This window comes from Perognathus longimembris, chromosome 8 (assembly GCF_023159225.1).
Source record: "Perognathus longimembris pacificus isolate PPM17 chromosome 8, ASM2315922v1, whole genome shotgun sequence".
NCBI lineage: Eukaryota > Metazoa > Chordata > Mammalia > Rodentia > Heteromyidae > Perognathus > Perognathus longimembris.
Window position 1 is genome coordinate 34,610,198 of NC_063168.1, and position 27,839 is coordinate 34,638,036.

At 42.0% G+C, this 27,839-nt stretch overlaps 2 pseudogenes; both read right to left on the minus strand.

The window, feature by feature from the left end:
* Positions 1 to 661: 661 nt before the first annotated feature.
* Positions 662 to 1,307, minus strand: LOC125356890 (annotated as a pseudogene).
* A 1,743-nt stretch (positions 1,308 to 3,050) lies between these two features.
* Positions 3,051 to 5,948, minus strand: LOC125355982 (annotated as a pseudogene).
* Positions 5,949 to 27,839: the final 21,891 nt, after the last annotated feature.

Below are 27,839 nucleotides of genomic sequence, written 5' to 3' on the forward strand. Positions count from 1 at the left end.
ACCAACCACCCAGACAGAAGAGAATGAGCTCATATGACTATTCTAAGTCATAATGTTAAGGGGGCCCCAGACTGTATACAAGCAATTTTCATTAGTGTTTTCATTACTGGGTGCTATCCTCCCACCAAGATTTCCCATAACTACAGATGAAGGAAAGCAGATGGTATAGTTCTGAAAAAAATCACAAAACTTCCAGTACTGGTATTCCAGATATGTTTGGGGATGGAAATAAATATCACAAGTAGAACCGTATCAATGTAGTAGGGACAAGTCTTGTCTATCTCTTGGTCCTTCTCTATACAACAGTGCTTGGCTTTTAAGTTTCAAACCAGGTAGGAAAGATGAGCTGTAGAATTCTGAAGAGCTGCTTAGTTGTGTAGTTACTTTTCAAGTAAGGATCTTCTCCTTATTTTGTGTAACTCAGCACATTGGCACTTGAATGTCAGTGGACACTCTTGATGAGTGAAAGAATCATTCTGGGTGAGTTTTACTGACTCACTGGTTTGCGAGAAAGTGGAAATTAATGCAGGAATTTAAAAAGCATGCAAACACTAGGCTATACTACTGGTAGATGGCTGCCAATTGACTTAGGCTTAATACCACTTTCAGAGCTCCTTTCATTCCCTTTACCCACCCTTGCTAATCAGTCTCCTTTCAGAGATCAAGGTTTGAGACAGTGATCAAGCTCCATGGCATAAGAATTGGTATTTCTCATGATGTTCTCCACTAACACAATAGGCTTTGGGTTTCTTCCAGCAAAGCATGAAAGCCAGGTGCAGATTAACGTGGCTGCTGCTGCTTCACCTCCAGCACAGTAATAAGCCCAACCGAGCCTAACTGAAATTGATTGGAGACATTTCCACATGTTTGCATTATCTCTGGGCTACTCCATCCTAAAGGATATAATACACAACCTGAGCTTATCAGCAGTCCTCCCACAAATTGTGCTGCTCCCATGCAATGTCCCATCATTCTGGAGATGAGTTCTTCCATGCAGCAGTCCAGAACAGCAGCCAGTGCCACCAGGAGCAGTAGAGCACAGCCAGCACCTGTCACCACTGTGCACATTTGCCAGGCTAGGCTTGGGATGGCACTGAAGCTGGCACTGAAGCTTCCACCACGATCAGAGTGGGCTTTTCTCCCCTCACAGGGTAGTTGCACCTCCGGAATGTGCTGAAGGACACTGGCTTCCCTAGCTGTGACCCAAAGAGCCAGTAAGGCAAAAAGTAACTGGCAGAACTGGCCGCAGCAGTAATAAGGGACAGGAAGGCCCAGAGAGTTCCCACCAGAGTCAGGCTGCTTCGCATGGTGACAGGTTTCTCTGTAGGGATATAGAGATGAGTTGGTTCAGAGGACTTAATGTAAGAAGTTATCATGTAGGCTCCAACATACTATCATTATCTGGTTGGCAAATCCTGAAGATCAATTATGTGCCACTTGGCACTTACTTCTGGATAACATTATTCTCTCCAAGACCATTTGGGTCCTGGTGGTATTCTGCTTTTCACCATTTTTCTGTCTGGTTCAGAGATCTAGGTTCAGAGTCACTAGGCTTCTGACCACGTAGGCTGACTGACTTGTTTCCTCTCTTCAGATTCTTCAAATCACTTTTATAACTATGATGTTAACCCTTCCTTACAATAGCTTAGTTTTTTCTTTGCCAGTTCTGGGGCTATTCCTAAGCTTCTTTTCGCTCAAGGCTAGCACCCTACCACATGAGCCACAGCACCACTTCCAGCCTTTTCTGTTTATGTGGTGCTGAGGAATTGAACCCAGAGCTTCATGTATGCTAGCTAGGCAAGCACTCTACTGCTAAGCCACATTCTCAGCCTCATACTTTTTTCAATTAAATATTATCACCAGAGACATCTTAATGAGAAGCTTTCCCTTGATGATCTCTCTCTCTCTCCTCACTCTCTCTTCCTTGTTAACCGTTGGAGGGATTGGAACGCAGGGCTCTGTGCATGCTAGGCAAGCAGCCTACCACTGACCTTCACCTCTTGCCTCACAGGTTCCTGATCCATTGATCACAGGTCCATATTTCTGGAAAACCAAAATTAGTGGACCTTGGGTAATTTTGCTAAAGATATCACAGTATTTGTTTTTCTTTTTTTTTTTAAACTTGCCATTATCTATTGCTTATTTATTCAGGGCTGTAAATAATACTTACATAGAGACATAGAGATGTGTAAAAATGAAACATTGTAAAAAATACAAATTTTTAATTTCATATAAAACTCAAAGTATAAGTTTTGTCCAACATGGAATGTACCTACATTTGTTTATTTTATTTATTTATTTATTTATTTGGCCAGTCCTGGGGCTTGAACTCAGGGCCTGAGCACTGTCCCTGGCTTCTTTTTGCTCAAGGCTAGCACTCTGCCACTTGAGTCACAGCGCCACTTCTGGCCGTTTTCTGTATATATGGTGCTGGGGAATTGAACCCAGGGCCTCATGTATAGGAGACAAGCACTCTTTGCCACTAGGCCATATCCCCAGCCCTACATTTGTTTATATTAGGGCTCTAAAATCCATTCAAAAATTGTTGACTGTCTTTAAAAAAGAAACGACTTGACCCACTGCACAAGTCACTGGAAAGCTTGCTTGCTCAGGGCTGGGAATATGGCCTGGTGATAGAGTGCTCACCTCGTATACATGAAGCCCTGGGTTTGATTCCTCAGCACCACATATGTATAGAAAAAGCCAGAAGAGGCACTGTGGCTCAAGTGGTGGAGTGCTAGCCTTGAGCAAAAAGAAGCCAGGGACAATGCTCAGGCCCTGAGTTCAAGTGCCAGGACTGGCAAAACAAACAAACAAAAGCTTGCTTGCTCAAAATGAGTGTTTTTAGATGAGGTCTTTTTTTTTTTTTTTTTTTTTCACAAGTCTACTATGATTCCTTAGCGGCTGTACTGGCCCAATGGTGGAGAGAGTTCCCATGAAGAGTCTGATGGCAGCATCTGGATGAGGGTGGGCAGGGTACTGGGAAGTAAGTAGAAGAGGGAAGTATGAGCCCCACATCCGTATGAAGGATGACATTCAGTTGTTAAATTTTAACGGTATCCAGTGGCTTTTTCCAGGCACTCAACTAGAGAGCCAGTGAAAAGAAAATTCCTCTTTATTTCTACAAATTTGATATAGATTGGTTTGGGAGAAACCCCAGAATACACAATACAGTTCTGAGACAAAAACCCATTAATACCAACCCAATCTTTGCTGAAGGTTTTGGTGTTTGCTTGGAAATGTAAAAACAAGCATTGCTGCAGAGTTCTGACCTCAGCAATCCCGAGGAAGCAATAGATAATTAGGGTGGGCTCCATTTCCACCTGTAAGGAGGCTTGTGCTGAAAGGCTTTCCAGGTCAACCCGACCTTCTTTTCCTGGGTCTAAGGAGCGTGGTTCCAAGTGAGGTGTGAGTGGCCTTTCAATACCTCTTGAAAAGTCTGTCCAGCTCTGAAATAGTTCCCATTTCAACTGTACCGATTCAAAAATTTGTACAATATTCTGCATAATGTCTCGCTTCTGTGCTTCTTCAGAAGACTCTTGTTTTATTTTTAGTGTTCTTTTTGTGACAGGTATTTCATCCAATTCCTGATCTGTTGGATAGCCATAGAGATCTTGACTTGTCGTTTCCCCAGTCCTCCTATGAATAGTCCTCCATAGTGCTGCCATCTGACTTCAGCCCCTGGTATAAGCCACTACTGTTAATAAGTACAGGCTGGCAGGGCTGAGCATCCCATCCTCCCTGACCAAACACCTGTTCCAACTGTTCAAATGTGTAACTGCTCTTTCTTTTCCCAACACCATGTTCTTTCACCCGACTGTACCACCTGCGAAGGGTCAAAGTAAGTAAATCCAGTATTGGGTTGTATAAGCAGAGGTATCATATGTAAGCTATGGAGGTGGCTCTTCCTCTCTTTTCAGCACCGGTGAGGCCACAGCTGCAGCACACCATTCAGTTCAGGGCATCGTACCAGCTCCTTCAACGAGCAAAAAGTCATTCCAAAGCCAGGTGTGATGGTGCACGCCTGTAATCCTGGAGGCAGAGGCAGCAGGATTGAGTTCGATGCTTGCCTGGGCTACATTGCATTGTAAAACTCTGTCTGGAGACAGGTAAACTGATCCTCTTTTTAAAATTATTCAGAGGCTCAATCTCCTTTCTTTGCTTTAGGTTTCCTTCTCATAACTGGACAATGAAGCAATGCAACTAGATATTTCCTTGATGCGCTCCCGGCACTGGGACGGGGTCCGTTCCAGCTCGGCCAGGACCCGGGACATGCGCTCAAATATGGCTGGCCCGGGGGCCTTGCTGCCGAACACCGTGCCGGCTCCCAGCAGCTGTTGGTACTGCGCCTCCACCAGCCCCCACGCAGCGTAGGCGGCGGTGATGCCCTGGCAGGCAGCAGCCGTAGCCGTACCTCCACCACCCTGTTTTTCTTCTTAATGATACTTATTTTCTTGTAACGTTAATCAAATTATACAAATAAAAACTTATATTACTACAAAGGCATATTTAGTTTACATTAAGATTTCATTATGTTACTAAGGCAAATCAAGGTTTATTTTAAAAGCTTATTCCAAATTGGACCTAGAATAATGGAGGTATGTAAATTATTATTATTGTTATTATTCACACACAGAATCCTATCAAACAATCAGATTATAAATGACAATACTTGGGATAGTACAAACAGGAGTCAGCTGATTAAACAATTTTAAATTAATAAAAATCTCCCCATGTAGTAGCCATATAGTGTCTGAAAAAATTAGACATACATATTACTCCATCTGCCACATAACATGTGTGCCAAACTCTTTTTTTTTTTTGGTACATAGACTATGATGCTTGAATGTAATAAGATTCAAAATAATGTAAGAATAAAACATGGCAGGGACTTATGTATAGCTAAAAATAACTTTCAGTGAGATTCATATTAGGCCCAAGGTAGGATTGCAAAAATCCATTCTAGGGTTAACAGGACCCTTGTAGAAGTATTTCATGGTGGTCTAGTCTTCCTGAGAGGTCTAGGAGGAAGTTGGCTAGATCCTGTCCTGGACATAGGGGACACACGACCACTTCAAAGAGAAAATGGGTCTGTGCACAGGAAAGGCTCCTTGCTTGAGACAGGGCTACTACACCTAGAGATGAAGAAGGAGAAGCCAGGATGCCCCTTCAATAGATGAGATGTTGCCAGTGCAGATGGAGTAAGGAGTAGGGAATGGAAATAAAAGGAAATAAATACAGAGATAAAACAAGGGTATCCTTTACCATCCAAGAAATATTATTTACTGTGTATCTTGAACTGGAGAGTAGGAGTTAATGGTGGTAGCTCACACCTGTAATCTTAGCTACTCAGGAAGCTGAGATCTGAGAATTGTGGTTCAAAGCCAGCCTGGGAAGGAAAGTCTGTGAGACTCTTACCTCAAATAAATTACTCAAAAAGCTGGAAGTGGCACTGTGGCTGAAGTGGTAGAGTATTAGCCTTGAGCAAAAGAAGTTCAGGGACATCTTCCAGGCCCAGAGTTCAAGCCTCAGGACCAGCAAAAGAAAAAAAAAAGTGTATGTCATCAGGTTTGTTTCCAGTGTCTTCTCATTTTCTTTTCCCACTCTTGCGTTCCTATCTTTCCTTTTCCCCATTCTTGAGTCAGCCCTCTGGTTGTTCAGGGACTGTGAGCTCTTCCCCAGACAATACTCTATGCCGTCCATAGTCTTTCTTTCTCCTTCTGTTTCACCCTCTAGAACTGGCCCTTAGTCCTAGGCAAAAGGATATTTTCCCTAAATCCTGCCTTTTAGAGTATTCTGCTCTTTCAGAAGTCATGGTCTTCACCATAGAGGGGAGACCTTAAATTCAAGGGAAACTACCCATTGAGGCCCATACCATCCTCTAAGATCACATTCTGGTAACCTGAGACCCCAAACAGCTCCAGCTTTCTAACAGGTAAGAGTACCATGCCGGTTATCTCAAGGGGCTTGGTCCTCCATGTGCCTATACTTCTGACAGAGAAATCTAAGGCATCTCAGATGTTTACATTTGAAACCAGGTTATTGTTATGATTGAAGATTTGCTGGCTTGATTATATTCTCCAATATTTAGATAGCATTTGAATTTTTGCCCTGGCAAATATAAGGCACTATTTTGGGTTGGCCTTTCTGTTTTCCATGAGGACATATGGAGCTTTAAAAGGTGATCCTAAGGGGATGCAGCATACCTTTGTTTGTTCTTGTCAGAGCACAACAAATCTTGTGGCAGGTGCATGGTGCCAGAGTCTTTGGTGCCCAACAGATCACACAAAGGGAAGTAGCTGTCTCATTTGCCTTTCCCAGCTGGTCTTCACTGGAGAATGATTCTGTTGTCACTGCAGTATGTAAATGATCAAAGCAAAATATCCTCTTCCTATCAGGCATGGTGACACTCAGCATCCCTTCTATCCTCTCTATCTTTCCTGGGGGAGATGGTATCTATGCGGGCTGGAAAAGTGTATTCCTTCTTAAGATACACTATTGGATAATGGAAATATTTGATGAGGACTCTGTCATGAGTCTTAATAATGTCCTGTTAATAATGTCACCATCAGTAGGACTTTTTGAATGAGGAATGATGAGCCAGGGAAGGATCAGAGAATGGAGACACAGGTAGAAAACCTGAGTCTGAAAATACCCAGGGCAAGTCTAGTTCCTGTAGATAGTGCATTTAGTCAGAGCCCTTGACCTTCATTTCTCTTCCTCTCCTTCCTCATTTCTTATTCCAGGTTCCCACTCCCTACTCTCTTCTATGTTGTTTTAAAACCTTTTTGTGTGTGTGTCTGCTGGTCCTGGGGTTTGAACTCAGGGCTTGGACACTGTCTTTGAGCTTTTTGCTCAAGGCTAGCACTCTACCAGTTGAATCAAAGCTCCATTTCTAGCTTTAAAAAAAATGGCAGTTTATTGGAGAAAACAGCCTCACAGACTTTCCTACCCAGGCTGGCTTCAAACCATGATCCTCAGATGTCAATCTCCCTAGTGACTAGGATTTCAAGCATGAGCCACCATTGTCCAGCCTCTCATAAATGAATTTTTAAAGAAGGGATTACTGAGCCAGGCATGGCTAGTCTTCTTTAAATAGAGCTTCCAGAAAAGAAGGGGAAAACCAAAACTATTTTCCCCTTCAAGAAAGTTGTGTTTCTCTTAGACCAAAGAACTGTTGGGGATTTCCGCTAGGATCTCTTTCATCCAATGAGGTTTGTTCCATTTGTAATTTATGAGTAGAGACTAATTCATTCATTAAACCAACATTTTCTGAGCCAATATTATAAGCAAGCATTGCTTCAGTGCTGGGGGAAAATGGAGTGAACTGAGATTAAATGAAATGATAAATTCCCTGCTTTCACACCCTGTCATTCTCCTGGCAAATAAACTAAAGCAAAAAAACCCCTAAGCAATAAACTAAATAAATAAATAGTACTTTTGTGTGTCCATATATATATATGTATATATACATATATATATATATATGTGGTGGTGGAGTAGGTAGTAAGAAATGCTACAGAGAAAATAAAGAAGTGTATAGTATAGGCTGCCCAAGGAAAGATCTTCTAAAAAGGTAGCATTTAAATAAACACCTGTAAAGGTTGGGGTAGAAACTTGGGTATGGGGGAGATGGCATAGAAAGCCACAAAAGCAAAGGTCAGAGGCAGGAGCATGCCTGGCAAGCTTAGAGATTAGTTTTTAAGTCTTTGAGACTAAATCAAGAACAAGATGAGTATAGCAAAGAGTAGATCAGGCCAGAGCAGTTAGTATGAGGGAGCTAAGCATAGTGACACAGGGCTCTAGTCCCAGCTGAGCAGGATGGACAAACAATCACCAGCTTACCAATTTGAGACCAGCCTAGGCAACACAGTAAGTTCTTGTCTCAAGCAAGCAAACAAACAAGTGAACAATAATGAATACAAGATGGGTGCTTGTGGCTCACACCTGTAGTCCTAGCTACTCAGGAGGCTGAGATCTGAGATCTGAAGCCATTCTGGCAGACAAGTCCATGAGACTCTTATCTCGCATTAACTACTAAAAAGCCAGAAGTTGAGCTGAGGCTCAAGTGGTTGAGTGCCAGCCTTGAGTGAAAAAGCAGAGTGTAAGTGGGTAGATGGGAATCATGGTTTTTGTTTTTGTTTGTTAGGATTGATTTATTCTGAATAAGATAGGAACTGTATGTATAATTTAAACAGAGTCAGAGCCCAAGGTCTGATTTGCATTTTAACCTGATCTCTCTGGCTGCTACATTGAGAATAAACTGTGAAGAACAAGAGCAAGGGTAGGTTAGAGACTACTGCAATGATTCAGGGAAGGGAGAAAAGTATTTTAATCATGCAGTAGTAAGAGAGATAATAGGATTTTGGACATTCGTTAAAAATAGACTAAAAATTGATAGTTGATGTCTTTGGGTTCAAAGTAAAAGAAAAGAGCTTAAGAGATTAAGTTGTTTTTTTTTTGGGGGGGGGGTGAAGGGTGGTCCTGGGCCTGAACTCAGAGCCTGGGTTCTGTCCCTGAGTTTCTTGTGCTCAAGGATAGCATTCAACCACTTGAGCCACAGCTCTACTCCTGGCTTTGCTGGTCATTTACTGGAGATTAGAGTGTCCTGGACTTTACGTCTTGGGCTTGCTGATGAGCCACCAGAGCCCAGTTTAGATTGAGGTTTTTGTTTTTGCTTGAACAACTAGATAAAGGAAGTTGCTTTGAGCTAGAAAGGAAGCCTTCAAGAATCCGTATTTAGGGGAAAGTGAGAGATTCAGTTATGGAAATTTACATTTTAGATCCTTTTAGATGTCCTAGTATAAAAAAATCTGTCAGAGATAAGATTTGGAGCTTAGAGAAGAGTCAGAGCTGGCAATAAACTTTGGGGGAATCTTTAGTTAACAGATGGCATTTAATGACAAGATGATGAGAATTTAGAGGAAGTGATACATGGAAAAGAGAGGCCTAAGTCAGGAGTCCTGGACTGGTCTAGTGCTTATGGTTTGGTAGAAGAAGAAAAGCAAACAAACCAAAGGGCTAGGCAGTAAGGCGGGAGAGAATAAAGAGCAGGTACTGGAAATCATAGAATCGAAGTCAAGGAAGCATATAAAGAATCATGGGGGCTGGGGATATGGCCTAGTGGCAAGAGTGCTTGCCTCGTATACATGAGGCCCTGGGTTCGATTCCCCAGCACTACATATACAGAAAATGGCCAGAAGTGGCGCTGTGGCTCAAGTGGCAGAGTGGTAGCCTTGAGCAAGAAGAAGCCAGGGACAGTGCTCAGGTCCTGAGTCCAAGCCCCAGGACTGGCAAAAAAACCCCACAAAGAATCATGGAACACTGCTGATAGAGCATGTAAGAGGAAGACATATCAGCCACTGTACACAGTAATGTTCAAGTCATTATTGACTAGGAAAAGAGTTCTGCCAGTGGAATGGTAAGGGCTGAAGTCTCATTGGAAGGGTTGAAAGCTGAATGAAGAGGAAGAATTGTAGTCAGTGACAATAGCAATTCTTTGAAGGCTGTTGACTATAAGTGGACAAGAGAAATGGGATTCAGCTAGAAGAGGAAGTAGGGCTGGAAAAAAAATTTTAAAGATGGGGGAAATAAATGTCTTTGTATATCAATAAAAAGTTGTATTAGAGAGGGGAGAATGGAAGATACAGGGCTAATGCAGGGTTCCCTCTAGGAATAATAAGAATATCTATGTTGAATTATATTTTTTTAACATATAATGTTCACCCCTTAGGATTGGAAATCATACCAGCTCTTCTGATGAGGAAATTGAGACTCAGAGAAATTGGACTCTTTACCCAAGATTACCTAGCAAGGATGAAGAAGAGCTAGGAATCAGCGGCCAGCCAGTTTGAGAGCAGTTTGGGTTACAGCACCTGGGTACACTTACCACTTTTCTGGTTGTAGAATCTCCAGGTGCCCTGAAGGGACACATTTACTCTTGTACATACTTCTTTTTTTTCTTATTTATTATCAAAGTGATGTACAGAGAGGTTACAGTTTTATACGTTAGGCATTGGATACATTTCTTGTACTGTTTGTTACCTCCTCCCTCATTCCCCCCTCCTCCCCTTTTCCCTCTCCCCCCATGAGTTGTTCAGTTGGTTTACACCAAATGGTTTTGCAAGTATTGCTTTTGGAGTCATTCTTACCCTGTGTCTCTCGATTTTGGTATTCCCTTTCACTTTCCTAGTTCTAATACCAGTATATACAGTTTCCATTGTACTCAGATAAGATACAGTGATAATGCAGGTACAACCACAGGGAGGGGATATAAGAGGATCATCAACAATAGAAGCTATGGTTTCACATGGCATGTTGAAAGTAATTACAACAGTGATATAACACTCATTTCCATAACATGGAGTTCATTTCACTTAGCATTATCTTATGCATTCATAGGGGCATAGCTATTAGGCTCTTGTGATCCTCTGCTGTGACTAGCCTAAACCTGTGCTAATTATTTCCTATGAGGGAGACCATAGAGTCCATGTTTCTTTGGGTCTGGCTCACTTCACTTAGTATAATTTTTTCCAAGTCCTTTCATTTCCTTACGAATGGGGCAATGCCACTGTTTCTGAAAGAGGCATAAAATTCCATTGTGTATATGTCGTACATACTTCTTAAAAGAAGAGACCATGTGCTTCTCATAACCACAATCAGACACTTTGGTAGATGAAAAAAATGGGAGTCATTTTGCTTTTCCCCTTTTGAAACCATGAGACACAAACTTGCAAACTGAGAAGGTGCCTCATTGTCAGGTTTGCACCTAGCTCTCTATTCTTTGGATATCCAATGGTAGGGCTGTCTTACATACTAGAAGATACACAGGGATAGAAATCAAGAACTCTGCTGCTACATGGTCATGCTACTTCTGAGAAGGCAATTCGCTTTGAGTTTTATTGTTTTCATTAACATAACAAAACAAGAAAAATATTTGTTCTAGAGGTGGAGGAGTGGCCCTAGTGGTAGGGCTCCTGCTTAGAAAGGGTGAAGTCCTGAGTTCACATCCTAGTACTGCCAAAAAAAGGGGGGACCCATTTTGTTTACTTCTTGGGAGGGTGTAAAAATACTAAACAAGGGCTGGGAATATGGCCTAGTGGTAAATGCTCACCTTGTATACATGAAGCCCTAGGTTCGATTCCTCAGCACCATATATATAGAAAATGGCCAGAAGTGGTGCTGTGGCTCAAGTGGTAGAGTGCTAGCCTTGAGCAAAAAGGAAGCCAGGGACAGTGCTCAGGCCCTGAGTTCAAGCCCTAGGACTGGCAAAAAAAAAATACTACACAATACTTTCTAGGTCCCTCACTCCATCCATAAGTGAGACCATACCTCATCGTTACAGCTTATGACATACAATGGTACCAATGGATCTCAATCTGATACACTGTAGATGTCTTAGGAGATGTCTTTTACAAATATTGCTCTCCTGCTAGGCTGTGGAGCAACAGGAATTCACAGCACTTTGGAGAGCAGTTGGCAGCAAAGTTGAATGAAAATCTATCCCAAGATTCCACAATTTTATTCCTACATTTATCCCAAGAGAAATGTGTGCTCCTGTGCCCAATGGACATTACAGGGAGGTTTTCAGCAGCATTATTTATAATTTCTCAGACTAGACATAACTCAAATGCCCACCAGCAGACTAGAACAATATGTATGTAGCTCAATGGTAGAGGGCTGTTTAGCACGCATGATACCCTGGGTTTAATCCTCAGCTTCATAAACATAAATAGAGGATTGGGATGTGGGTCAAGTGGTAAAACATTGGTCAATCAAGTATGGAGGCCTGAGTTCAAGCCTCAGTTCCACGAGAGATAGATAGGTAGGTAGGTAGATAGATAGATAGATAGATAGACAGACAGACAGATAGTGGCATATCCACATAAAAGAGTAGGGGACACTATTGAAAAATATACAAATCATGACTACAATCACAAAGATCAGTCTCACTAATACAACATTTTGCTTTAAAAAGTGTTTTTAGCTGAATAATTTTTTTTCTCAAAATCTGAGATATAAAATCAGAAAACTCTAAGATACTGGAAATCAGGGCAGGGGTTATCTTTGGCGAAGAACAAATGAGAAGATAGAAAGACTAAGAAGGATTTCTCAGTTGCTAGCAGAGTGTGTGTGTGTGTGTGTGTGTGTGTGTGTGTGTGTGTGTGTGTGTGTAATGTGTTCTCCATGGAAATTAAGCAAATATAAAAAAGCATGCATTTTGTCATAATTCACTGGAATATAGACATAATTTGTGCACTTTTTTTCTTTTCTTTTCTTTTAAAAGCCATACATTTTACTTCTTTTAAAAAGGAAAACTGAGGGGCTGGGGATATGGCCTAGTGGCAAGAGTGCTTGCCTCGTATACATGAGGCCCTGGGTTCAATTCCCCAGCACCACATATACAGAAAATGACCAGAAGTGGCGCTGTGGCTCAAGTGGCAGAGTGCTAGCCTTGAGCAAAAAGAAGCCAGGAACAGTGCTCAGGCCCTGAGTCCAAGCCCAGGACTGGCCAAAAAAAAAAAAGGAAAACTGAGCTGGATGTGTGGCTCAAATGGTAGAAAGCCTGCCTAATGAACACTGGTTCCTGAGTTTAAATCCTACTGTCACAAAACAAACAAAACAAAATAAAACAAAAAGGTGGACAGGTATGGTAGCACATGCGCGCAAGAGGAATTGATATTGTAAGCCAGCCTGGGCTACACAGCAAGACACTGCTTCCAAAAGACAGACAGACAAACTAACAAACAAAAAACTGTTCCCTGGTTTCCATCCTAATCAAAATTTCTGGGGGAAATTCCTTGCTCAGCAAAGTAGCAAGACCAAGAGTACTGCCCTCCCTGTTTGGGTGGGTGCTTACCCATCCAGGATGATAATCCATGGATAGCTGGTGGCAAGAGTGGCTCTAGTGCGCTGAATCAGATGATGGGTTTCTTACTTGCCTGAAGATGGTCAGAGAACATCGTGGTCTTCAGAAACTACCTGTGATCACCCTCCCCTAAATAGTAATTCCCTAGTTTATTTCAAGTTCACTCCTCAAAACATAAACTCTTAATTATTCTTATTTGTCTGGTTGTTTGGAGCTCTTTGTGTTTTTGTGGTTTACAGTGGTGACTTACTTCTGTCTCTCTTCAAACATAAAATTGTTTAATCTACATACAACATTATATACTACAGTTACATCAACTGTGGGGTGACATGGGCCGGCTTCATAACTCTTGTGCTATGTGTGAGGGACAAACAGATTCCAAGTGTATTCACTCTTAATCTTTGCTATTGTCAATTTTGCCCAACTGAGGGTTATAATACTGAGAGCCTTCTGTATATCTGACCACTATTCTGATTTCATCAAAGGAAAACATTTATGAGCCAAGCTAAATAGCTTGATAGAGTACACGTTCAACAATTTCTTTATTGGCTTCAACCAAATAATATCTCTAAACGTCAACACCCAAAGCATTTTTAAAAAGGCTATAGCCTTCTAAGGAGAGGAATATGGCGCCGTCACAATAGGGAGGCACCCCAACTCGCTCCAACAGATTAGTGAGCTGGGAACTCCAACACACAACACCTCAGCAAGAGACCAGAAAACCCAACAACCCGAACAAACAGAGAAACACAGGAAATGAAAAAGGACAAAAAAAGAAGAGCCTATAACCTGCACAGAGCTGGGAAATCTCCGGGGTACGGCCCCCCTCCCCCTCGCCAACCCCGGCCCGAACAGGGCCAGGCTGGGAAAGGGGACCTGGTGCTGGTAAACGGGACCGCAGACCACCAGCAACCAGAGAAGCAACAGCCGAAAAGTCACGCCAGGAGTACAGAGACCAGATAGCAGGAGCTCCACGGGCCCCAGACAGAGCACAGACAGACCGAGACAGATGGCGGCATGGAACCAGAGGTGCGGGACCAAACGGCCGGGAACAGACAACGGCAGCAAGGGAACCAGGCAGCGCAGAAGCTGGACGGGGGAGCCAGGACCGCCACCACCAAATGACCGATCACCACACCCCAGCACCCCAGCCCCGAAAAGCCCACAGCAGCGCGGGGCACACACACAATCCAAGACCAGTAAGTTCCCCATTGCCCAACGCCCCCCACAACGGGAGACCAGCTCCAGCAGAGACCCAAACACTACAAAGAAGCTAGAGCTCCCGCCCTCCCCCTCCCCACCCCGAGAGAACAAAGGAGCCCCATATGGGGCTCTAGGGCCCTACAGCCACTGAGAGGACATGGGAGCTAGCAGGCTAAGGCAGAGCAGCGCCCAACAAAGTGACTGGGAAACACATTAGACAGGCGTTCCCCCAAAGCCCCAGCTGGGGAGTCCGAACCTGTCCACACCAGCCCCCCCACCCCAAGAGGGACCAGGGACTGGTAGGCGCCCTGGTCCGCGTGGACTTTTTGAACAACAGTCACAGGCTTGCTGGTATGCAATACCAGCCCAGCAGGGACACCTGGGCCCGAACACACGCCCCCTCACAGATGAGGTGCAGAGAGTCTGTGGGCACCAACCCGCGCCCAGACACTTGAACATGCTGGGGTCCATGCATACCACCCCCCACAGCAGACTCGCAAGAGGGCACAAGCACCCTCCAACAACTCAGGGCAGCATGCCACCAAAGGAAACATTAGAGTGCACGCACATGTGCTGCCCAGGAGGGCCAGCGTGGGTCAGCTTGCTAGCCCTCCAGCAGGAGGATCTACTGCCCAACCCCCCGCAGGAGCGCCCAAGCAGGAAAGCTGCAACACCTGCTCTGATAGGTGCACCCCACACAGGTGGGCAGGGCCCCCCAGCGGTAGCGCCTGCTCTGATAGGTGCACTCTGCACAGGTAGGCAGGCCATCCCTCAATAGCAACACCTGCTCCGACAGGAGCACTCTGCACAGGTGGGCAAGCCAGCTCTCAGCGGCAATTCTCAAGCTGTGAGGTGAGCTCTTTAGACTACGGTACCTAGTGGGAAAAGAATCAAAGAAGAGAAAAGTCTCCATGCCACACGGAACCAGTGATCTGAAAACCCCCATCAGGGGCACACTAGGGTCAGCACAACACAACGACAGGGCACTGTCCTGCAGAGAAAGACACAGAACCTACCCACCCCCAAGTGCAGTGAGGTGACCATCTCAGCAACAACCGAGACGGCACCAACCGAGACGGTCACGCTCACCCATTGGGCAGTAAGGTTCAACAGCCAAACTCAAACCCAGAGCCAGGACACAAACAAGTCTCCACTGATGGACCAGCAGGAACCAGCACAAAGCCAAGCCAAGGTTGACACACACAGATCTCCAGATGCACAAATCACAAAGAAATATTACAAACTTCATGGAAGTTCAAGCCAACTTGCCAGCTCCAAAAAGTAGTACGACTGAAGAGGAGATGGGGAATAAAAAAACAACCGAGGCTATGATAGCAGAAATGATGGAAAGCCTCAGGAACAAATTCAGAAAACAATTCCAGGAATTTTAATGGAATTCTCGAAGGACCTTCAGGAAGTCAAGAAAGAAATGGAAGCAAAAATGGATACAGTGCAATCCTCTGTTAAAGAAGACCTTAACATCCTGAGAAGTGAACTGCATGAAAAAATAGATTTAAAATACAACTCTTTAAAGGAAGAAATTTCCACGATGAAAGCTAATCTGGCAAACATAAATAGCTCGTTGACATCCATAAACGCCACACTAGAAGCCACAGCACAAAGAATTGATCAAATCGAATCCCGAATCTCTTTTGGACGACAATGCAGCTGATAAGGACCAGAAAATTACCACACTCCAAGAAACGGTAAAGATCCAGGGTAGACTAATCCAGGAGCTAGTGGACAAAGACAAGATATATAATCTGCGCATAATTGGAACAGAAGAAGGAGCCAAATACCAGAGCAGAGGGCTTCAACATATTGTCAATAAAGTGATTGCAGAAAACTTCCCTAAACTCACAAGGGACCTCACCCAGGTAACCGAAGCCTATAGGATGCCTGGCAGACCAGACCCTAGAAAATCCTCACTCAGGCACATAATAATCAAGACTTCAGATGTCAAGAATAAAGAGCAAATTTTGAACGCAGCCAAAACAAAGAAAGAGCTATATTACAATGGAAAAAGGATAAGAATCACAGCAGACCTCTCCACACAAACCTACAATATATGAAGAGAATGGAAGGACACCATCCAAGTCCTACAGTCCAACAATTGCCAACCCAGAATTAGATATCCAGCGAAGCTAGAGTTCATATTTGAGGGAAAAACCAGATCTTTCCATAGCAAAGAGGATCTAAAAGACTATGTGAATAAAAAACAAGCCCTACAGCAAATTATAAGGGGGGAACCCCACCCAACAGAAAACGTATAGGACACATAGAAAGAAACAGAAAGAAACTACAATAGCCAGAACCTAACAGAAAGAGCAGCTCCAGAAAGACAAGAACAAAAAAAAGGACAGGAAAAACAGCCTAACAGGAAAATGGAAGGGGAAAAAACACTCTTATCCTTTATCTCTTTGAATATAAACGGTATAAACTCTCCAATAAAGAGGAGCAGACTGACAGAGTGGATCCGTAAACAAAAAGTTGCCATCTGTTGTCTTCAAGAGACCCATTTTACAGCAAGGGACAAAAACAGGCTTCGAATGAAAGGATGGAGCAAGATCTTCCAAGCAAATGCACCTTCCAAAGCCACAAGAGTAGCCATCCTGATCTCAGACAAGCTGGACTTCTCATTAAAATCAACTCAAAAAGACAAAGAAGGACACTACATTTTAATACAAGGAAAAATCCAGAATCAAGACATCACGGTGATAAATGTATATTCACTGAACAAGAGGCCTTACATATGTCAAGCAAATTCTCACAGAACTACAGAACAAGATAGACCCAAACACAGTCATAGTGGGTGACTTTAATACCCCACTCTCTCCAAGAGACAGATCTAACATCCAGAGGACTAGCAAAGGACCTGAGGACCTAAGTAACACCATATCACAAATGGACCTGATAGATCTATACAGAATCTTCTACCCTACAGAGACCCAATACACCTTCTTCTCAGCAGCCCATGGAACATACTCCAAAAAAGGCCATGTCATAGCCCACACAAAGAACCTCAGCAAATACAAAAGTATTGATGTCATCCCATGTATTATATCTGACCACAGTGGAATCAAGGTAACCCTCAATAACAAAGGATACCACAAAGGCTATACAAATACTTGGAGGCTAAACCCCTCACTGTTATCTAACACTTGGGTCACAGACCAAATTAAGGATGAAATTAACGAATTCATAAGCTACAACGACAATGAAAATTCATCACAAAAAAACCTATGGGATACAGCTAAGGCAGTACTGAGGAGCAAGATCATTGCCCTCAGCACTCACATTAAAAGAATGGAAGAGTAGGTAAATAACCTCACGATGAAACTAAAACAAATGGAGAAACAAGAAATGATCGAATCTAAAATGACTAGTAGGAGAGAGATCACAAAGATTAAAGCAGAGATAAATCTGATTGAAAATAGAAAGACCATTCAACAAATAAATAAGACTAAAAGCCGGTTCTTTGAGAAAATAAATAAAATTGACAGACCCCTCGCAAGACTTACAACAAAAAGAAGAGAAGAGACTCATATACGTAAAATCAGGGACTCCATCGGAAAAGTAACAACAAGTACACACAGTATTCAAACAATCATAAGAAACTATTTCCAGAACCTCTACTCACTAAAAAAAAATAATTTTACAGAAATGGATCAATTCTTAGAGAAGTATAAACTGCCCAAATTGAACCAAGAAGAAATAAATCAATTAAATAAACCAATAACTTACAACGAGATACAGGGGGTAATCAAGAGCCTCCCAACAAAGAAAAGCCCAGGCCCAGATGGATTCTCCAACGAATTCTATAAAACCTTCAGTGAGGACCTAATACCAACACTCCTCAAGCTCTTCTGCGAAATTGGAACAGAGGGAGAAATCCCAAACTCATTCTATGAAGCTAATATTATACACATCCCCAAACCAGGCAAAGACCTAACAAAAAAAGAGAACTACAGACCAATATCACTAATGAACAAAGACACAAAGCTCCTCAATAAAATATTAGCTAACGGATCCAGAAACTGATCAAGAAAATTATACATCATGACCAAGTAGGCTTCATCCCACAGTCACAAGGATGGTTCAACATCCGTAAATCTATTAATGTAATTCACCACATCAACAGAACTAAAATCAAGAATGACATTGTTATCTCAGTTGATGCCCAAAAAGCCTTTGACAAAATACAACATCCATACTTATTAAAAGCTCTGGAGAGAACAGGAATACATGGAACATTCCTGAAAACAATAAAAGCCATATACACAACACCAACTGCTAATGTCATATTAAATGGGGAGAAACTAAAATCATTCCCCCTAAACTCAGGAACAAGACAAGGATGCCCACCCTCCCCACTTCTTTTCAACATAGTGCTGGAATCCCTAGCCATAGCAATAAGGAAAGAGGAGGACATCAAAGGGATCCACATCGGAAAAGAAGAAATCAAACTATCCCTATTTGCAGATGACTTGATCTTGTATCTGAAGGACCCAAAAAACTCAGTACCCAAACTCCTACACCTAATAAACCATTTTGGCAAAGTAGCAGATACAAAATCAATCCACAAAAGTCAGCAGCTTTTCTGTACACCATAAATGTATAAGCAGAAAAGGAAATTATGGAAATAATACCATTTACAATAGCTAAAAAAGAATAAATTACCTAGGGATCAACCTAACTAAAGAAGTGAATGACCTATGTAATGAGAACTATAAAAATCTAAAAAGAGAAATCAAAGAGGACACCAGGAGGTGGAAAGGTCTCCCATGTCAGCGACCCTACATTATGTAACTAAAACCAAACAACTATTCAACATATAAAGGTCAAAAATAGACCTCTTGGGGCTGGGGATATGGCCTAGTGGCAAGAGTGCTTGCCTCGTATACATGAGGCCCTGGGTTCAATTCTCCAGCACCACATATACAGAAAATGGCCAGAAGTGGCGCTGTGGCTCAAGTGGCAGAGTGCTAGCCTTGAGCAAAAGGAAGCTAGGAACAGTGCTCAGGCCCTGAGTCCAAGCCCAGGACTGGCCCAAAAAAAAAAAAAATAGACCTCTCAGTGGATCACAATAGCTCAACAGCTATGTTTGTATGTTCATATAAGACAAGGATAAGCAAACTCTATTGTTGATGTTACATTTAAAGTCCTAAGTGAATTTCCTTTGGCGTAGGCCATATGGATACTGTATATGTTTTTGATACACTGTGTATTGTATATATGTCTAACTGATCTAGGGAAGGGAAAGAAAAACAGGGTGTAAGATATCACAAGAAATGTACACACTGTCCTATTATGTAACTGTACCCCTTTTGCACAACACCATGTCAAAAATTTTTTTAATTAATAAAAAAAGGTTATAGTCTACTTAAGTTTAATTTAAATAGAAAGATATAGATTGTAAAGATGTTTTTACTAGACAAGATTCAAGATATTCTCAAAAGCAATACGCTATTGTAGTTTAAACACAAAGGAAACTGTATTGTGTAGAGTTGAGACAATGCATGAATATCTTCCCAGGTATAAAGAAAGTTTGACATATGATCCTTTCATTTTCTGAAAGTGTGTATATACTCTGTAGAGGAAAAGATGTTTTATTTTGGTTACCATTGGATTATGAATGAGTTCAGTGCCTTCAGTTTTGTCTGCATTTTTTTTTTGCTCCAGTAAAAATAAAGTTGAAAATATAAAACACAGACATCCTTCTCTGTATATGGTTAAGATCTTAGTAGCAAAGCAACTAATGTCAGGGACCACTGGTACCAGCACCAAGGGAACTTGTTAGAAATGCAGATTTATCAGACTACCACCACTGAGCTAGGGCTGGGCCTGGCAATCTGCTTTAAGGAGCCTTCATTGAGGCTCTGAGGCATGTAGACATTTGAAAACCACTGCTCTACAGAACAGGAAATCAGTTTGGCCAATTTGGTCAATACTTAAGAGATCCAGCTTGGGAGTAAGTGTTTTATTTTGGTAAGTTGGGTTTTCCTTCCTTCGACCCCTTATTCATGTGGCCCAACTCAAACCTTTACCAGTTATTCTCAGTGCTGCCTGGAGAGCCCATGTGTCTCCCAGACCATACTCATCAGTTCTCAATGGAGGGATCCTGGGCATCCAGGTGCTTCTGATATGCACCAGACCTGATATACTCTGTTCTATATTCAGGTGCTTTTGCGGTTGAGACAGATGATTGTTAGCAGCTGCCCTCACATTCTCTTAGTTGTTTCCTGCAGGCTCTGTGAAGCAGAACTCTGGCAACTAGTGACTGCTTGTCCAGATCTAAAGGTGTTTCCTGCACAGTGATTTGGCCGTGCATGCAGGTACCCCTGCAGACCACAGCAGTGCCTTGAAGACATGACACTCCCCCCTGCCATGCCCACAGGGCTCACTCCTCCACCACTCATCAAACACCAACTCCCTGCTCAGGCCAGATGACACAGGAGATAATGATAAACCTTCAGTTCAGTGCACACACAGAGAAAAGGTCATAATAATAACAATAAAAGTTAGCTATCCTTATCTTGATTATCCAAGGCACATGAGGCTTTCACTTAAGCTCACAAAATACCTGCTCAGAAGACTTGGTTTACTATATCTTGAATTCTGTGGGCCTACAACTTTCATGCAAAGCTCATGTGGAGTCCTAACATTCATGAGGGATGGTCTGAGCCAGTGGTCTTTAAAATGTGGGGAAGGGGCAGGACAGGGTGGACAGCAGCAGGAGTGGCTCCTGAGATCTTGTTAGACCTGCAAACTCACGAGTCCCAGCCCTGTGTGGCTATATGAACTTTGGAGGTGTGGCTCAGCCATCCATAGTTTTACCTGTTCCAGGTCTTTGCTCTAAGCTTTAGCCTGTACAGGAATTAGAATCTTTCCTGTCAATGTAGTTGCTTGACATAAGTCCTGCCATTTTAAGGGTTGCTGCCATCCCACAAGAAACTATTTTAGTGAAGCCACATCCTGTTATAAAAATTGTTTTTCTAGAAGCTGGAGGCATGGCTTAATTGGTAGAGCTCCTGCTGAGTAAACATTATTTTTTTTGACAGATTTAGACAAGGTATCCTGGCTTTTCAGTTGATCATTGAGAGAAAATTTTAACCCCTTTCAAATTAGCCAATTGTTCAAGCTTGAGAACCTAAGTTGTGGGCAAAAACATGTTAGAGATAAGACCTGGGTGGACTGTTCACTCAGGGCATGTTCTTAGCTGGCTCCTTGTCAGCAGCATACCTTCTACAGAAGTGAACTTTGCAGATTTTTGCCTTGTCAAGTTCCTTTCAAGTTGATATTCTTATTCCTATGCAACACCCCAGTATCTCAAGATGTTTCCAACAAATTGGGACTCCTCTGGGATCTTTCACATCACTTGAGGGGGGGTCTTAGGAGCACCTCTGTAGGGAGAGATGCATCCTGCTGCCCCCCATTGTGGCAGGTCAAGCTGAACCTGAGTTCCCAAAATCAAAAATGAACAAAAATATGGGGAAGGGGCCCAAGCAGGCATTTTTATGACAAGGTAACCTTATGCATGGACTAAGGCAGGAAAAATAGAACTATAAAGTAGTGTCTTGGTGGTTGGGTATTTTCAGAGGTTCAGCGTGTGACTGAGATACACAGAGAGAGAAGAGTCCCAAACCTCAGGGTTTTTTCCCCCCCTCCTATTAGGGAAGAATGAAAGGTTGGAGACAGACAGAGAGCACTTCTAGGGTTGTGTGAGAGATCTCCAGTTGGGAGAATTGAATACAAAAGGTGTGCACCCTTCAATGGGGAGCATGTGAGCACACAGGAAAAGTTAGTCACAGAGTCCTGCCGAAAATGGGAAATGAGAATTCTAAGCCCAAACAAAAGTATTATGCCTATCTAGGTACATGTTTTTAAGATTAAAAAAGTATATTACATTGAAATAAAGTAAAAATGGATCACCAATTGTCAAAAATAAACACATTCACTAAAATCTTATTGCTATAACCAAGTTTAACTGTATAGTGAAAATTACATTTAGTAATTATAATGCCCTAAGGTGACTATTCTTTGCTCCAAGGCCAGGACAGACCCTCTATTAGGGCCTCAGTTTCAGGAGCTGACCCCCTGTGTAGAATCAAAATTCAAGTCCAACAAATCCTCCTATGAATAGAACTCTATCCATTCAAATGCCTATGAGAGAAGAGAAATTCAGTGCTCTCTTGAATGACATCATTAAGGTAATCATACTAGAGGTAAATGATTTGAGACAGACCATAGAAATTGAGAGTGGGTACAGAGAGAGTAATACTTGAGTAGAATAGATTAAATATTCTGCAGGTACATTCAAGGTTATGGTTGTGTGGCTAGGGTGGCTGGAGACTCAAGTGATTTCAATCCTGCTTGGATAGACCTCAGACTCCATGGGCATGGAGGCATGGAGTATATGATATCTATCTGGAACAATCCATCAGCACTAACTATAGCCAGGGCAGATGTGGGATTAAAAAGGACTATTGCTGGGGACCTTACTGGTCAACTGGAATGGAAGCTGTGTTATAGTTCAAAGAACCATCCCTTTTACCATGGCATTTTGTCAGACAGACCAATCTCAAACATCTTACAATAGGTAAGGAGAAACCTCATCCCTGATGGGTCATTCACTCCCCATATTTACATAGATATTACTGGGGTCCTCCCATGGAGTTTCCAATGAGTTTAAAGCCAGAAATCAAGTAGCAGCAGGGTTTGAATCCATTATAGCAAGGGCAAGGCAACATTAGAAAAATATTAGTACCCACACTTCATCATTACTTTGAGCTTGGCTTTGACCTCCCTTCCCAGGCCTTCTTCAAGGACCTTCTTCCTCATGATCAAATATGCAGGCAAGGCAAAGGCAAAGGTAAATAACATCTGAGCAATCATGTAAGAAATAATCTCATGCTCATTTCCCAGGCCATATGGAAAATGAAAACTTGTACTTATTAAAATAGCCTTTCTCCAGATTCTGTGACTTACTGAAAATGACCATTAACATTTTCAGTTGGTCCTATTTTGGTTTGGGTCAGAGTTTTCTTCTGAACTCAGTTTCACTGAGAACTTTAGTGACATTTATCCCTCACTTCCTTTTTTCTTCTGACTCCTCCTGAACTGAGTCTAAGGGATGTGTTAATCTGTGTGTGTGTGTGTGTGTGTGTGTGTGTGTGTGTGTGTGTGTGTGTCAGTATTTGAGCTTGAACTCAAATCCTCTAAGCCATCCTCTCCCTTTTTCTCTTCTATAAATGCCCTGGTTTCCTGCTTTCCTGACACGAGTAATGGTGATGATTATTGCTGTTGTCATTGATACAGCAACCACAAGCAAGCACCAGGCTAATGGGATAAATAAGCTTCACTTGCAAGGCAAGTATAATGACTTTGTTTTAAAATAACACCAGGGATTAATGAGGTCTGTAACTTCCTCCAAGTTATAGTGCAGGTATTGGGTCTCAAGATTGCCTGTCCCCTAATAGAAACTCATAACATTTCTTTCCTACCCTGAGAATTTTCCTTTAGTATGCAGGAATAAGGCTCTTTCTGCCTAAAGTTTAATCATGTCTTGTATCTTAGCCTCTGCTCCTTACTGGCTCTTTCCCACAATGAATATCCTCTACCCTCCTTACCAACACTCTATCCTGCTCTCTGCTCTTGGCCAGTCTATTCACCTACTCTATGAACAAAGTCTAGCTCTTTGTAACTTTGTGTCTGCAGTGGGATTTGTCTGTGTTTCCTAGGTACTACTGTTTGTTCCCTCTGGATGGAGAGGTAATGCATATCCTTCCCACTGTGCTTGGGATGGGGCCCTGAACAAGGCAAAAACCAGGCAAGCGCCATCCAAGCGGCAGGAAAATGGCTGAACCAGGGCTCCCAGGGAAATTCCTTTGCCTGGAGCACTGTTCAACAGAATGACGACAGACTACTGACATATTTAGAACAGTGATGACCAAATGGAAATACCCTATTTCACCAGGGACTGAGATCCGAACTTACTAGCTTCATATCTAAATGTCATTTACTTCTTCACTGTAACCAAGGCTCTGAGAAAAAGAAACACATGACTACATGTTAGGAGATTCAATTCCTGTTTTTCCTTCCTGTTTGTTCTCTGCTAAAATAATAATAATTTAAAAAAAAAAAACTAAAAGCAACTTCTTGGTATTGTTTTCCTAATAGCCCTTTACTACTACATTTGTGAAAATGAAGTAGTTTTGGAGTGGTTGGTATTAAATACCATCAATATTCAAAAGGCAAATCAGAACAGCTGGGCCACAAATCTACTTGAGACAAAGATCCTTCTCTGTCTTCATACCCTCTCCACTGAAATGATATAAGTTAGAATCAATAAACTTGACTTTGCCCATTAATTAGTTAATATTTATCAAGGTGTGTGTTCAGTTATTGGATAAGAGTCTGTCCTCAAAGAGAATGATACCTAAACTTTAATGTAATAAGAGTTGAACAAAGAAGGTATGGCAGGAACACTGATGCAGACCCTATCCCCAGACCTGGAGTGCTAGACAGTGACCGTTTCCAGGAGAAAGCAGCATCTAAGATAAAATCTGAGTGTGATAAGTAAATGAGGAGGGGGTGGTGTGTGTGTGTGTGTGTGTGTGTGTGTGTGTAAGTTGTCCAATAACAGAGAACAGTATTTTAGGAGGCTCAGGTCAAGAGAGACAGGAACAAGTTTTAAGGGGCTTAGAAGTTCATTCTCATTGGATCAGAAAAGAATGGAGAGAGATTCTTATTGTAACAGCACGTAGTTTAGGTATAAAAAGTGGGTGCTATTTTCCAATTTTTATTTTATTTTATTTTATTTTTTGTCGGTTGTGGGGCTTGAACCCAGGGCCTGGGCACTATCCCTGAGCTTCTTTTGCTCAAGGCTAGCACTCTACCACTTGAGCCACAGTGCCACTTCTGGCTTTTTCTGTTTATGTAGTACTGAGGAATCGAACCCAGGGCTTCATGTATGTGAGGCAAACACTCTACCACTAGGCCATATTCCCAGCCCCTCAGAAATTGTTTTAAGGTTCTCAGTATGAACTGAGGCCTTGATTTAATATTTAGTGGGGAGTCAGTGGAAACACTGACCCCAGGAAGGCTGTCTTCCCCCACCTTCTACTTGTACTCCATTAAGATTAAGGCAAAGGTTCTTATCTTCTCAGGAAACTTTTCACTTAAATAGGGAGCAGGGAGAAACAAGCTTTAGTCCTCCAACTGGCAGGTGGTAGGGAGAAAGCATTTTGGTTTAGAAAGTCAGCTCATGCTCCCTTAAGGGGTAGCACATAAGGAACTATCTCTAATTAGATACTTAGATCTATGTTTTTAAAATTTATATGAATCACTAACCTTTCAATTTTGTAACTTGGACTCTCAAAAGTTACACATTAGAAGGTATTTCCCCTTCTTCTAATTACTAATGATATGAGAAAAAATTACTCATGTTGACTCAAGGGATTCAGAGTTATTCAAAGAAACTGAATTTTCTTTAATTTGGAGACTGATTTAAAGCAAATGACCTGATAAAATGGAAAAACAAAAAGGCTTTATGTCCTAAGCTTCACAAGTATAGACCTCAGAGTGGAGACGTATGTGGACAATTCACTCAAGTGTGAGACATGAGAGTACCACCTCCAAGACAAGGGGCAGGCTGGGAAGATGGCTTAGTGATAGAGTGTTTGCCTAGCATGCCTGAAGCCCTGGGTTCGATTCCTCACTACCACATAAACAGAAAAAGCTGGAAGTGGCGCTGTGGTTCAAGTGGTAGAGTGCTAGTCTTAAGCACAGAGAGGCTCATGGACATTGCCCAGACCCTGAGTTCAAGCCCCAGGACTGACAGAAAAAACAAGATGAGGGATAATTACTCACCAGTTAGATGAAACCGTGGGCCAATGTGAAATCTAACACTTGTTCACTAGTAATTCTTCCTGGAATATAAAGATATTTTAGATTGAGAAGGAGTGTATGTCACGCTTCCTGAATCAGATGTTCACTGTTCCATGTTTCATCCCAGTTGGGTAGAATAAACCCTCAATTGGTGAGACTAGTTTGAGTTAAAATGCTATCTCCAAGACCTCCTGAGGTGAATGGATAAGGAATGTTACCTGCTATGTTTATGTAATCACTGGTAGAGTCAACTGTTTATATCCAGTTTTGTGTGTGTGAGTGTGTTTCCATATATATGTCTCATGTCTCTCCCCATAACTGTAGGTTATACATCTTATACATTCAACCCACTGTGGATCAAAAGTATTTGGGGAAAAATACATCTGCACTGACCATTTTTTCTTTGCCATTTCCCAAACAATACAGCATAACAACTATGTACACAGCACTCACATTGTGTTAGGTATTACAAGTAATCTAGGATGACCTAAAGTACATTCATGTGTGTCCACAGGGGATTGCTTTTATGAGTCCCTGGGTTTCTAAAATCTGAGACTTATCATTAAACAAAACGATTAGCTGTCTCGATATAAACCATTCCCCCCAAACAGACAATAGCTTTGTCTCACTTTTCCAGACACTTGAAACTCCTCCTACATGGCCAGATGTGGTTCTTTAGGCAAGTGGACAGAAACCTGGGTTGGGTTAAATATTTGACTTATTGAAGTATTGCAAAGATAATTCATTTATTTATCACCATTAGAATTAAGGAATGTCATTTATATAATGGCTTTTTATTTTTGTCATTGGACCATAGGTTGTTCCTCCCCTTTAGGCGCATTTTGTGGTCAGAACACAAGAATGAGCAATGAGCCTTAATCCTTGTTTGTTTCTCTGTTGCCAGTGGGTCTATTATGACAGTAGCTAGAAAACAGAAGTGTGGTGCTTCTTCTAAAAGAGGTCACTGAGTGAGTGACTGAGTAGAAGATGAGAAGGAGAGCAGTGAATCACTCTACACACCCATCAAGAGTGCTAACACAATGAGCATGCCATGGTGGTTCTTGATACAAAAATTTACTCATCCAGATGAATATAGTGTCTTATGAGCCAGTAGGAAGACTCTGAGAGTTCACATGTAGGACTTAATCAAAAGTGGGCCCATTGAAGGTGCTGAAAAGAACTGATGTTTATTTACAATCAGGAGACTGCTTCCTCTTTACAAAGTGGATGACATTACTTTCCACACTCCATGTTGCCTACACAGATGTCCTTCTGGATCCGTTGAGGATTGGTTCCAGCATCTCCCTTGGACGTGTGAGTGTGTAAGTGTTCAACTCCTTCATGTAAAATGGCATAATACTTACATATACTATGGAATCCTTTCATATGTGCTAAGTCATCTCCATGATTTATAATGCTTAATATAAATGCTATGTAAATGGTTTAGGAAGTGATAAGAATAAGTATGGATATGTCTAATACAGACACAATTTTTTTTGTAATTTATTTATTAATGAAAGAAATTTTTTTGACAAGGTGTTGTGCAAAAAAGGGTACAGTAACATAGTAGGGCAGTGTGTACATTTCTTGTGATATCTTACGCCCTGTTTTTCTTTCCCTTCCCTAGGTCGGTAGACATATATACAATATACAATGTACCAAGAACATATACAGTAGCCACGTGGTCTACGCCGAAGAAAATTCGCCTAGGGCTTTAAATGTAATGTCGAAAATAGACAATAAGTCGACAATAGTCTTATATGAATGTACATACATAGCTTTTGAGCTATTGTGATCCACTGAGAGGTCAATTTTTGACCTTTATATGCTGAGTTGTTGTTTGGTTTTAGTTACATAGCATAGGCTCCCTGACACAAAC